Below are 14,478 nucleotides of genomic sequence, written 5' to 3'. Positions count from 1 at the left end.
CCAGAGATGCATTTTAAATAAAAGCACACATTCTGCTCCTGTGAAAACACCAGGCAGGCCCCACAAATAACCCAGAGATGCATTTTAAATAAAAGCACACATTCTACTCGTAAAAACATGCTGATTCCTGGACTGTCCGCAGGCCGGATTTAGAAGGTAATTGGGCTGGATCCGGCCCCTGGGCCTTAGTTTGCCTACCCATGCGTGTGTTGCCTTGAAGTGGAGGCATGATAGGTAATATATAAGTGTTTTAATAAATAAAAGTATTCAGATTTGACTCTGACAGACTCTCTCCCGTTCAAAGAGAGTGTTGGAGGTCTTCAGTTGCCCCAGATTTCATTTCCAACCTGCCCACAACTAAAGCAGCCACAAAGTTATTCTTAGACCTTGCAGACTCCTTGAGTGGTGATATACTTAGCTTCTCTGCTTCTCAACCCCCCACCCCCCACTTTGCACCTGCAGCCTCCATCTTGACTCCACACAGCACCTTCCACCCTGCGCTTGCGGTCTAACGTTTTCTCCGCCTCCGCCCGCTCGAGCCATGCCACGTGCCATCTCTTTCAAGCTCCCCACCTCTCTGGAAAACAACCCTTGTTTTCGAGAGGAAGCGGTTTCTGTGGGGTGAGCTTCAAACGCTGACCCAGAAAAACCCACGCGCTTCTGACGTCATGGAAGTGAGCTGGTTGGCTTTGACCCATTTAGGGGGTTGACATAGTTTCCACTTCCTGCTGCCTTTCTCCCTTGTTGCCGTACCTAGCTTGGGGGTGGCGGGGAGAAGTTATTTTTGAGAATTAAAACGTAAATAGGGTCACTGGGTTAGGGGTTGAAGACACCTGTTTGGAGGAGGCTAAAAATAAGCTCACGAGGTCCAAGTTTCTAAAAGAAAGTGGGTCTTTGACCTAGGGTGACTGAACATCAAAGTCTTGCCTCCCCCCCCCCCCCCCCGTTGGCTGTGCACAAGTTATTCTCGGTCTTGCACCCTAGTGCTAACTGCAGTCACCCCCACAATAAGTCCACATCTGCTTTGTTGTTGTTTAGTTGTTTAGTCATGTCCGACTCTTCGTGACCCCCTGGACCAGAGCACGCCAGGCACTTCTGTCTTCCACTGCCTCCCGCAGTTTGGTTCAACTCACACTGGTAGCTTCGAGAACACTGTCCAACCATCTCTTCCTCTGTTGTCCCCTTTTCCTTGTGCCATCAATCTTTCCCAACATCAGGGTCTTTTCCAGGGAGTCTTCTCTTCTCATGAGGTGGCCAAAGTATTGGAGCCTCAGTTTCAGAAACTGTCTCTCCAGTGAGCACTCAGGGCTGATTTCCCTAAGAATGGATAGGTTTGATCTTCTTGCAGTCATAGTTCATTTTATTTGTGGATGATTCCGTGTGTAGAACATGTGACTATGAGTTAAGGGTATCTGCACCATACATTTAAAACACTTCTTTATCAATCATGGCTTCTCCCACTGCATCCCGGGTGTAGTTTGTTAGGGGTGCTGAGAATTGTTAGGAGACCCCTGTTCCCTTCATGGAATCAAAATCCCCAGAGTGCTTTAACAATCCCCTTTCCCGGAGAAATGGGAATTGTAGCTCTGAGGGAAATAAGGGTGCTGGGACTTGTTACATGACCCCCTAACAAACTACAGTTCCCAGGATGCCTTGAGTGAAGCCATGGCCATTAAAATGGTATAATAGTGCTTTAAAGAGCCAGTGTGCTGTGGTGCTTAGAGTGCTAGAATAGGACCTGGGAGACCCGGGTTCAAATCCTCTCTCGGTTGTGAAGCCTGCTGGACCAGGCAAACACTCTCTCAGCCTAACCTTCCTCACTGAGTTGTTGGCAGAGTAAAATGGGGAGAAGTCTATGAGCCTCCGTGAGCTCTCAGGAGGAGATATAAATGTAATAAATGACAGATAAATGTTTGGTGTGGATATGACCCAAGTCCCATTCATTGCACAACAGCCATGGGACTTAGGATAGGAGTGCCAACTTTAAGGTAAGCAGTGGAACAGATTCTAGAGTGGCTGGGGCACGAATAATACAATTGTTATTAATAATTATTATGGTTCTTCTGCCTCTTAACAGTTGGGCAAGAGGGAGCTTTGCCGTCTTCTCTTGGTCTTGCAACATTGCCATGCCAAGCAGCTCTGGCCAAAATCCCCTCCACTAAGAGTGTGGACCCCTGACCCCTGCTGAATCTGATCATTACTCATCTATGAGGGAGAGAACACTTCGCTGGTGGGATAGATGGTGATGTTATTTTTTAAAAATAAATCAAAGTATTAAGGTAAAGGTAAAGGTACCCCTGCCCGTACGGGCCAGTCTTGACAGACTCTGGGGTTGTGCGCCCATCTCACTCAAGAGGCCAGGGGCCAGCCCTGTCCGGAAACACTTCCGGGTCACGTGGCCAGCGTGACAAAGCTGCATCTGGCGAGCCAGAGCCGCACACGGAAACGCCGTTTACCTTCCCACTGGTAAGCGGTCCCTATTTATCTACTTGCACCCGGAGGTGCTTTTGAACTGCTAGGTTGGCAGGCGCTGGGACCGAGCAGCGGGAGCGCACCCCGCCGCAGGGATTCGAACCGCCGACCTTTCGATCGGCAAGTCCTAGGCGCTGAGGCTTTAACCCACAGCGCCACCTGCGTCCCTAATCAAAGTATTATCTGAGACAAATAGGGATCTTACATGGCTGCCAGCTGTGATGGTTTTCTCTGTCTCCACAGAGAGAGTAATGCTTCTTAATACTAGTCACTGTAAATCACAGGAGGAGAAAGGGCTCTCCTGCCCAGGTCAAGCTTGCCAGTTTCCCACTAGCCACAGTGAGAACAGGATGCTGGACTCGATGGGCCATTGGCCTGATTCAGCAGGCTCTACCGTTTGCACGTCTTCTGCAGACACTGAACCCAGAAGACATCTGGATTTTCACTCCTCTGCTGATGTGCATTGGGCAGTTGTGATGATAACTAATCAGATATGGAACCACAACCACAGAGTTGCAGGCCAGGGTGTAAAGAACTCAGGTCCAAAGGCCAAATGTGGACCTCTAGGTCTGTCTATCTGGCCCTCGGGACTCACCCAAAGATATTCTCCTTGACCAGCCCTGCTCCATAACCCTCCTTGGGTGTCTCTTGTCAGGCTGGAATGTGTGATAGAACTGCAAGAATGCTTCTTGCTGCCTGGATGAAAAACAAAGCTCATTGGTTCCCCCAAAGAACCTTGTACCCCTCGCAGGTATACAGTTCCCAGCCCATTCAACAAATTTGGGTGGGGGGCATGTGCTTTAAATGCAAGGTGACTGAAATTCATATCTGTTGCTCCACCCATTTTTGTCTCTGGCCCTGCCAATCACTGCCACGTGACCCATGGATGATTTCCCCCAAAGGAACGTAGCCTGAAAAAACTCAGTTTCATTTCCAAACTCCTCTAATTGTTAAGAAGCTGTTCCTAGTGTTCACCTGAAATCTACCCTTTAGTAACCTTAAGAGCACGAGATCCAAGGTCCTTTCACATGTTACACTGAACACACACAGGTACAAGCTATCTCTACGCATGTGCAAGCATTTGCCTGAAAGAGTGTACACATGTCATTTTGATGTGGGCTTAGGGCTGAAAACCTGACTTAATGCCCAGCCAGGCTTCAATTCCAATAACTCTCACTAAAGAAAAATATGTACTGCATTGCAGGCAGATAAAGGACTGAGAAGGCGATTTTAACCACTGGGAAAAAAATTGGAAAAATGATTTGAAGTTTACAGCATGTTATTCTTTGAAAATGTTTTACAGATGGTATTTAACTCCAACTAGGCTTGTATACGACTGAATCAGATAAGTGCCGGACATGCAATGAGGTTGAGGGAACGTTCTTTCACATGTGGTGGACTTGTAAAAGGGTAAAAGAATATTTGGAAATTATCCATAATGAACTGGGGGAAAAGTTTAAAAGTACTTTAAAAAAAAAAAAAGAGTCCTTTTTGTTGGGGATAATTCAGATGATATTTCCAGTTGTCAAAAAAAAAAAAAAAAAAGGTTATTTATGTATGCCACTACTGCGGCCTGTATTTTGTTAGTCCAAAAATGGAAAACTAGCGAGGTCCCAACTAAAGAAGAATGGCAATTTAAGTTGACAGAATATGCGCAGCTTGCAGATTTAACATTTAGAATAAGAGAACAAGAAGAACATACGTTTAAAGAGGATTGGAAAACATTTATTGAATATATGGGGGAAATTGTGTACACTTGAAAACATTGGCAGCAATAAGATAAATTCAACAGTGTAAATAAGTTTTGATGGATGTAATAATGGAATACTGAATGGTTTCATTTTTGTAAAATATGCAGGGATCTATGATATGTATAATGAACCATGGAAAGAGAAGAAGGGAAGTCATTGATATTTTAAGGATGATTAAATGAGTATTTTAAATTGTAAAACAGAAAATTTAATAAAAATTGTATGTAAAAATAAAGAAAAGGATTGAGAAGGCAAGAAACAACTAGCAAAATATGAGATCCAGTTTCCAAGGAGGGCAAACAGGATGTTGCAGACAGAGTTGAGGGATAATTGTATGATATATTTCAGCATCGTCTTAACTTCTGACCCTTCCAGTCTCTCTCATTTTTCCCTCTTGAGTACAAACGTGAACTCTCCTTAGAAGCTACTTCTGAATAAAAATTCAGAACAACACATTTGACGCCTATGTTACTGTCATTTCTGAATTTCTTATTTGTCTATCGTGTAGCAGCAAGAACTTTCTGACAGCAAGAGTTGTTTGACAGTAGAAAGGGCTCCCTCAGAAAGTGCTTTGCTCTCCTTCATTGGAGGTTTTAACGCATTCTACCGTTTCATTTTTGTGGATCAGTGGGGGTGGGGGGGGGGGAGAAAAACCACCACATATTCACAAAGCACCAAACATGCATAGAGGATTTAAACGTATACACTTTTAATAGTCTGTAACAATACAGGATGCTTTGTGTCGATTATATTCACAAGATAGTGCAATACAATGAAGCAGGATGTTGATTTGTCAACTTTAATCTCTCTCCCAGAGCTCATAAGCATTAAGTGGCTGTACAACAAAGTAGAAATCCAGAAGTTGAAGCTTTTCCCCTGTCAGAATAAAAGCTGGCGGCACCCCTAGGTGCAAGGAATGCAAGGGTGTGGTTCTTTCCAAGCAGTTACGGATATTCCTCATGTATGCTCTGTGCTGGAGATGACTTTGTACATATCTCTGTTTTGAGGGGTTCTTCCACAATATACCAGATATGTTCCCCATGTTTCTGCCATTTCTGAACTGGAAGAAGAGATTGAGAAATCCTGGTTATTATCTCGATTGGAAGCCATTGCATAGGCAGTTGCAGAAAGATACAAGCATCAAAGACAAGAAAACATACATTCAGCTATAGGGTTTATGGCTTTAATAATAATAATAATAATAATAATAATAATAATAATAAATTATTTATACCCTGCCCTTCCCAGTTCAGAAAACTGGGCTCAGGGCAGCTAACAACAAATTTAACAACAAATTTAAAACACTTAATTGATGCAACAAATTTAAAACACTTAATTGATGCAACAAAAAACCAGCATAAAATACAGTATAAAATGTGAATAACAATAAATTCAGAATTCAAAAATCAATTTGGGGGGGAAATCCATCCAATAAACATTAGATGATCACCAGGGCCTGCTGGCTAAATTAGTCCTATTTGGGCCAACGAGGAGACCAGGGGAGAATTAGCTGAGAATTTGTTACAGGGAGTGGGGAAGGCAATCTGGTCCCCTAGATACTTTTGCAATTGCATAGTAACAGAGCCCTGCAGAAGCAGACAAGGATGGAGAACCTGTGGTCCTTCAAATGTTGATGAGACTATAATTCCCATCAGTCCTGTGTAGCATCCCCAATGGCCAAGGATGATGGGAGTTGTAGTCCAGCAACATCTGGAGGGTCACAAGTTCCCTGCACCTGCTAAATATATCTAAATATATAAAGTAAAAGGTAAAGGACCCCTGGATGGTTAAGTCCAGTCGAAGGTGACTATTGGGCATCTTATTTTTTCAGGCTGAGGGAGCCAGCATTTCCAGATCATGTGGCCAGCAATGAAACACTATGACAAGTGCAGAGCGACAGAAATGCCATGCTATAAACAGACACCTTAACTCATTCATCCAACTCCCACCAATCCCAGCCATCATGAGCAATGGTCAGGGATGATGGGAGCTGCAGTCCCACATCTAGAGGGTCTGTTTAATCCAGCATTCTTCTCCCCCACCCCCGGCAAGTGACATTGCCCAGCCAAATGCCTTTGTGAAGCCCTCGAACAGATCAGCCCTCTCCATCCAGGATCCAGGGGCCTACTGGTCTCAGGTTGAAGGTCCCATTTGGCCTTCATGGACTGAAAGCCTCAGGATAATTCTTAGCCTCTGTGGATTTGTCTATCTCCCCATCTCAGGCAGTGAATTCTATCAATTAAGCTTCCATAACTAATCCAGTTCTCCAGTCCAAGAGGATGTAAAATCAAACCCTAAGTACCTCTATGCTAACACCTTGGTACCCATTCATCAGAACAGAGGTGGAGAGGACCAGTTTGCCCTGTGACACCACTTTCCCCAAACCACGCCCACCTGTCAATCAGCTGATGGCATTAGGTGATGGGGGTGGGGATCAGTCCTGCCTTGCACAGCTTCCCCAGTGTGTTCCCAGTAGGGAATGCTCTGGCATAACAAAACCTTGGCAAAGAGCAGGATTGGCACCTCTGCTCATCAGCTGGTGAATGGAAAGTTCAAGCCTGCATGTTCCTTGTTGACCGCTCCCCTCCAGCTGGTCAACTTTGGCATGGTGCTGACATCATCATGATGTCAGGTGGGGGGGGCATCTGGGTAGGGTGGAGAGATTAAAAACTGCCACCACCTTCCAGGCCAAAAAGGTTCCTCACTCCTCACCAGAGCGCAAGGATAAGGAGCCATGATGGTTCCTCTGGGGCAATAGCCCAGCTGATGGTGGACTGTGAATCACTGTGAGATACGGAGATCATATTAGGGAAAAAGCCAGCGCTCCAAAGACAACCTTGGCTGACCAGATACATTTTGGACCACAGCTCCCATCAGCCCCAGCCAGGACTCTTAAGTGAGTCTGTTCCTTGCTTACCTCAGCTAGACCAAGCGTGGAAGGTGAACAGCAGGTTGAAGGCAACACACTTGAGGAAAATGACTCGCAGTCCTAGCACGGTGAGGGAGAGGAGATTCAACCTCTCGTCTGATTAAAACAAAGGATGGGGGAAGAGAGAAAGAGAGAATAAATGTCACAAAAGAACAGGTGTCCGTTTGCAAGCTACTGCCTTCTTTGGGGGCTCATGGACAATTTGGACCATGAGTGTTGTTGTTTTTAAAGCAATGAGGTCTCTTTTGGACTCTCGCTATTTTTGTGGGAGGGATTCAACCACAAATTGGCATATTTAGGTTGGTCCAGTTAAAGTGGATTAATGTGCTCAGATGCATGAAGGAGAGGGCTCCTAGCCACGATGGTGACACCCTGTTGCCACAGTTGGAGGCAGAAATGCTTCTGAATAATATTTCCTGGAAACTACAGAAGGGGAGAGGGCTCCTGTGCTCAAATCCTGTTTGCTGGCTTCCCACAGGCAACTGTTCAGTCACTAGGCATAAAGGATACTGGACTAGATGGGCCATTGGCCTGATTCAGCGGGCTCTTCTTACGTTCTTAAGCAACAAACCTACTTTTCTTTTTAGGCCAGAGTGTGCTATTATTACGCCAATGGCATGTTGCAGAATATACCCCCCCCCTTTAGTATTCTCACTGGATCTGCTTTAGTCAAATTCTGGCAACTAATCTACAGACAGCTAAGCCAGAACGGCTGGTTGTCAACCCTACTTGCTCATGGAGGCAAAATTATGATTTGATTTTCATTCGGTTCCCAGTCAAGTTGCAGATCCCTTTTTGCACATACGTACCTGTCTCAAAACCGCCTGTTGTCTTTTCTGAATAGGTGGTTGCAGCCTCTGTAACAATGATGGGAATGATAATTAATGATGATGATAAAGGATTATTACATTTTCAGTTTTCATTGATTCTCTTTCCTTTATTCTTTTTTTCATATAATTTTTAGTGAAGTTTTAAAATTACAAGGAAAGGGGGGGGGGATTGGAGAAAGAAAGGAGAGAAAGAAGTTGCAAGAAAAGCATTATGCAGCATCAATGCAGGCATGCAACGTGCATATAGCAAAATATGGGGTAAAAGGATGGGATTGAATTTCCTTATCCCTTGACCTCAGGAAGCAAGGCTGGTGACGAAGCTATTGCAGCTTCCAACCTGTACACCACAACTTGCCAGGTGTGGTGTCTCCTCGCTGAATTGTTTTAGGTGGTTGGTAAGAAGAAAACTACTGTTTCTAAAAATGCTTTCACACCACCGTTCTGCTTGGGCCGGTTCGCCTTTGTGGACAGTTAAAACACAAATAATCAATCAATTCTTTCCCCAAAATAATCCTGGGACACTGCAGATCACCCCTCACTGAGCTACAGTGTCCAGCGTGCTTGAGAAACTGCAGAATTATTCTGGGTTGAAATAATGTGCTTTAAAGAATGCTTCTTTATGTGACCTTTGTTTTGATGGCTATTTTGGGTTGTGGTTATGGGGGCTTAGCACAGACACCAACAGCTGTGGCTTCAGTGGGCACTGTTGTCTTCTCATTGCTTTTTAGCGTTTTGGATGCTAAGCTGCCTTGAGACTTTTTAAAGACCAGGCAGAATATATAGCTTTTCAGATCATCGTCCAATTGGCTTGCAAACATTTACACAGTCTGCTTTTTACCTGCTGACTCCGATGGAAATCTATTGTTATTTTGCTCAGCATAACAACCTTCAGCCTCTTTGCTTTTGCCCCAGATCACTTCGCCGTAGCTGGGTGTTTCCTTGCCACTTTCTTTCACTATGATGATTGAGCCATTGACCTCATGTTCATCAATTCCATCAGCCCCCACTCTGATGGGTGTGGGGAAAAAGTCGGTGATAAGGCAGGCAGAAATGTCTCTGTCTCCTTCCTTGGGTGACTGTAGTTGGTAGACGGAAGGATCAGATGGCTCAAGCTCTGAATGGGGGGAAGCAAAGGATAACCAGAGGTTAGAAACTGCAGCTGAAATTGACATATGACGTGAAAGTCAATGCCATAATAATAATGGGCAAAGGGGTGGGTGAGGCAGGATTAAATTATCCATCCATTCCGCAAAAATCTGACTCTGATTACATATCATCTCCCCTCTCTCTTTCACCGGTCCTTCAAGAAAAAGGCATTCAAGGCATCTCAGAATATAAAAATGCACCACTCAACAATCATCATCAAAGAAAATATCAGAATAAATCGGTAGCAGAGAATCTCTGCCCCTCCAGATATTGCCATACTCTGACTCCCATCATCCCTGAGCATTGGCCATGCTGGCTGTGGTGGGCTTATGAGAGCTGGAGATTCTGGAGAGATTCCATTTATCCCTGGAATAAACGAGCCGAAGAAAGGTTCGTATCCAACTAAGTCTTAGGCCACGTTCACACCATGCACTTATAGTGATGCCACTTTAAACCGTCATGGCTTCTCCCAAAGGATTCTGGGAGCTGTAGTTTGGTAAAGGTGCAGAGAGTTGCTAGGAATCCCCAGATCACCTTGCAGAGCTACAATACCCAGCATTCCAGAAAAAAGGCACTGATGGTTAAACAACTCACTGTAGCTCTGTGAGGGGAATAGGGGGTCTGCTAAGACCTCTCAGCACCTTCAACAAACTACAGCTCCCAGAATCCTTTGGGTGGGTGGGGGGAAGCCATGACTGTTTAAGATGAATCATGAATCATAGAGTTGCAAGGAACCCCAAAGGCCAACTAGCCCACCAGCCTCGCAATGCAGGAATAATAGTATCATAGCACTATAAATTTATGGAATGAATGCAGCCCAGAGTAAACAGAGAAATTAATGCTTTTGTGTTAGCCATTCTTCTCAATAAGCAAATCTTGGAATGTATGTTGCAACAGCTTGCTCTGAGTAGAATCACCATTAGCTACAACCCCAAGTGAGCAGGTGCTTGTTTTGCATTGTTCTGCAGTGAGCAACTGGCAAAAAGTTTGCACTGAAGGACCCCGTCTGCTCCACCGAGCTCTCACTCAGTGCAACCGAGAGCACACTCCTCCAGCTCTCAGGAACCATTTCCCAGAAGCGCCCACAAAGCTCACACCTCGCTGTGCGCTGTTTTTTCGCTATGAGGATGACGGCACAACCTGAGAAGCAACCCACAGCTCTTCTCTACAGTTCAGTGAGTAAATGAAGGCATATCCACAGGTTCCCCAACCCTGCTATAGAGCAACTCCAGGGTCAGCAGCCGACGAGCAACGACTAATCCCACCAATAACTACAGTAAAGCTTAAAATATGTGTAATGGTGAACTGGATGGTACTGAACAGGCAAAGTCCAGAATTCCGTGTGGATGCTGGGGCTTGGAATTTTTGCATAAGCCATTTTATTTATTTATTGAATTTATATACCGCCCTACACCCGGACATCCCATCACTTGGGTTCCTGCATTTCAGGAAGTTGAACTTGATGACCATTTTGGTCCCTTCCAACTCTATGATTCCCCATTCTCATTCAAATATACTTAATTCTGCATATGCCTCTTGCACAGTGAAGAATAACTGGATCCAAACACAACACCAGTGTGGTGTAGTGGTTGAGAGCGGTAGTCTCGTAATCAGGGGAACCGGGTTCGAGTCTCTGCTCCTCCACATGCAACTGCTGGGTGACCTTGGGCCAGTCACACTTCTTTGAAGTCTCTCAGCCCAACTCACCTCACAGAGTGTTTGTTGTGGGGGAGGAAGGGAAAGGAGAATGTTAGCCGCTTTGAGACTCCTTAAAGGGAGTGAAAGGCGGGATATCAAATCCAAACTCTTCTTCTTCTATTCCAGAGCATATTATTTCTCTCATTCTTTCTCTCTCTCTCACACACACACATACACCCTGACACACTCGCAGAAAGCTACCTTAATAATAATAATAAAATTTTATTTATATCCTACCCTCCTGAAGCCGGGCTCAGAGCAGCTAAAAACAGTAAATGTAACACAGTTTACATAAAATCACAATCAATTAATTTAAATACATTCTAAAATCAATTCATTCAAAAATCAATTCATTCTAAAATCAATTGAGCACTCTAACATTAAATTTGTACCCTAATCCCAAAAACTTTTTATGAAAATAACTCCTACTGAAATGAATGAAAGTTCCACAAAAGGTGTGTGGGATCAAGACAATAATTTCCATTTAGGGCAGCAGATTCCTAGATTCAGGATATTCTAGAAGAGCTCTAACAACAATTACTGTACATTCTGTAATGTACATACTGTACACATTAGATTATTTCACTGTGATGTTATATAAACCAAAATATGTTTCTGTTTTAACTGACCTATTTTTACCTAATATTTATTGGTGTAAATAGATGTTTAAGAAGGTATTTTCCTGGACAAGTCTGAGTCAGACCTTTGCACTGACTAGGAACAGGTTATCCAGGATTTCAGGCCAGAGTCTCTCCCAACCCTACCTGGAGATGAAGGGGATTGAACCAGGGACGTTCTGCATGCAAAGCAGATGCTCTACCACTGAACTATGGCTCCATCCCCATTTGAATGTTTCCAATATTTGACTTACTTGGTTTAACACTCAGTTGAGTCCCACCTCCAAACAACAATTTGTTAGCAGTTCCTCCATAAGTCACCCAGTGGGTTAGGGTACGACAAAAACACATCTTGACATAATAGGGAATGTCATGGGAGCACAGGAAGCTAACTCAAACCAAGGGAGGCCAATGGCCCAGCTAGCTCAGTAAGGCTGATGCTAACTTGCTACGCCTTCCCAGGATTTCAGCAACGTCTAGGCAACACGATGACCATGTACATACACAATAGACAATCTTTATAGAATTCCTTCAAACCATAAGAAGTACAAAATGAAATCTTTAGTCTCAAAGTCTCTGAAAATCTTTAAATGAAGCAAGGTACCAGACTTTGTAGGATGAAAGACAAGCTCTGAAGCTTTGTGTTTTTGTGTATTCAGCAAAAAGGATATAGAATTGCTTCATAAATTGAAAATAAAATTTTACAGATGATTTTACATCATCTGTAAAATTATATTTTCAGGTTGTGAAATTTTATTTTCAGTTTATGAAGCAATTCTATATCCTCCCACCAAGCTGACAAAGAATTCTATGAAACAGTAGTCAACATCTGGAATCACTGTTCAGTGTTGGACATCATATTTGCTGAATACACAAAGCTCCACAGCTTGTCTTTCATCATACACAGTCTGGTACCTCGCTTCATTTAAAGATTTTCAGAGACTTTGAGACTAAAGATTTCACTTTGTACTTGTTATGAAGGAATTCTATAAAGATTGTCTATTGCGTATGTACATGGTCATCGTGTTGCCTAGAGATTGTTGACATTCTCTTTGCAACACAGGGGTTTGCTTGGTTTCCAGGATTTCAGGCAGGACTGCCCTACTTAAAGACACAATTGGAATTGAACAGGGGGCATTTTGCATGCAAGGCAGATGCTGTAACATGGACCTCCAACCCCTCCCATCTTTACATTTGGGGTGAAGTCAAAAGAGCATAAGGATGTATCCAACTAAGTTCTTGTCAAAGTAGGTACACTGAAATTAAATGGATCTAAGTTAGTCATGCCCATTCATTTCAATGTGTGTACTCTGACAGCACTGTAAATACAGTTACCCATGTTCTTCTCTCCCTCTCCTGCCCCCCACGTTTTGGCTCAATGGGTGGCTGGAACAGTCCGAATATGAGTTGGCTGAATTGTGTTGGGTGAAACTCTGCATGTAAACCCAATCTCTCTGTGGATCAACAGGGCAGGTGGGCAAGGTACATTGCCGTCAATGGCTTGGGGTAGCTACATTAGCTCTTTGAATCTCAGTCGACACCACCAATGTAATCATCATCAATGTTGCTGTTGTCATTCATCACCATCTATTATCACCATTTATTATTAACACAGTTATCGTAATCTACTGCCAATGCTCCATAAATAAATATATACATATGCAGTATTTTAAATTAATCCTGTTTGCTTATCTTTGAGCTGCCTATGGATTTTGGTGGGCATCTCTGAACATTTGAAGCATTTTGAGAGAGTCTAAAAAACATAAGAAGAGCCCGTTGGATCAGTTCAGTGACCCATCTAGTCCAACTTCCTCTTTCCAAAGCAGCCAATTAGATACCTGTGGGAAACCCACAAGCAGGAGGATCCAAGCTCCAACCTATGTAGTTTCCAGAAAATGGTATTTTCCAGCAGGTGCTTCCAGTTGTGGAGGCAGAATATAGCCATCGTGGCTAGTAGACATCAAGAGCCTTCTTCTGCATGAGTGTGTGAATGCTCTCTCAAGGTGGTAGACAAAACCCATACAATGCTAACTATACTCACTGTTCAAAGGAACTAAGAGGTACCAAATCCAGTAGTAAGGGGGCATGAGAGTTTACTTGCTGCAAGCCAATCAGAACTTTGGGCTAGCTGAAAATTCTAATAAATAGATGGTGGACTGGACCAGAATGAATGGACCAGACCAATGCTTAGAAAAGATTTTGGAGCCTGTGTGGTCGGAAAATGACATCACAACTTCCCACCCAAGAGATGGCAGAACTATAGAATGCATTAAAATCGTGCGCATGGAGGGCGGGGAGGAAAATAACAGACATTTTCACACCATTCTCCATGTTCCCTCAAAACCAGCACAAACAGAAGTGTCAACTTACCAGGGGTAACTACAAGTCTGGTACCACCTCCCAATATGAATTTAAATCCACCAGTATTATCACTGTGAGACATGTCTGTACAAAATGGTGGTTCTGTGGAAGCTGACGTGTGCCATGGTTCAGCCTGTTGGATGGCATGCTATTAGAACCATGTGGGGACTTTTCCCACTAAAAAAGAGTAATATTTCAGAATGAAAAGTCCACTTTTGAGTCTCTTGTAAATATTTTGATTGACAAGTGGTTTGAGACTCCTGGATAACGTAAAAATCAACAAATCTACAGAATACATGGTTGAATGAATCAGTACATGTCTCCTTGCGTCAGACTAACCTGGTTTAATTTTATACTACCTGATGCTCTAAGCAGTCTAAAAAAGCATCAATAGTCTGAGATCCAAAGAACAGAACAATGAGTGGTTTGGATATGGGTTTTTTGCTTGTTTTCATCCACACTCCTTACTTCCCACCCAACAAAAACTAGATTTCAGAAGAGTTTCACAACTTCTTTGTGATAAGGCCTACTGTTCTAAGATGAATAAGAGAAAACGGAAATCCAAAAGGGTGAACCCAAAGCCTTTGGGAGGGCATAGAGTAGCCTTTGGGATCTTGGCCAAAATAAGCAAATAATATTATTTGCTCACCATGTCCCACTGACAACCTTGTCTC

At 43.6% G+C, this 14,478-nt stretch overlaps 1 gene segment (V, D, J or C); it reads right to left on the bottom strand.

Moving 5' to 3' along the window:
* Nucleotides 1–4,910: 4,910 nt before the first annotated feature.
* The window catches only part of LOC307202011 (T cell receptor alpha chain MC.7.G5-like), a 139,793-nt gene continuing 130,225 nt past the window's right edge, over nucleotides 4,911–14,478 (bottom strand). Inside the window, exons 4-7 of the C gene segment in view lie at nucleotides 8,821–9,096; nucleotides 7,962–8,009; nucleotides 7,141–7,248; nucleotides 4,911–5,283 (exon numbers count right to left, since the gene is read on the bottom strand).

The sequence above is a fragment of the Podarcis cretensis genome, assembly GCF_951804945.1.
Source record: "Podarcis cretensis genome assembly, chromosome: 13".
Taxonomy (NCBI): domain Eukaryota; kingdom Metazoa; phylum Chordata; class Lepidosauria; order Squamata; family Lacertidae; genus Podarcis; species Podarcis cretensis.
This window is presented reverse-complemented; position numbering and strand designations above follow the sequence as displayed.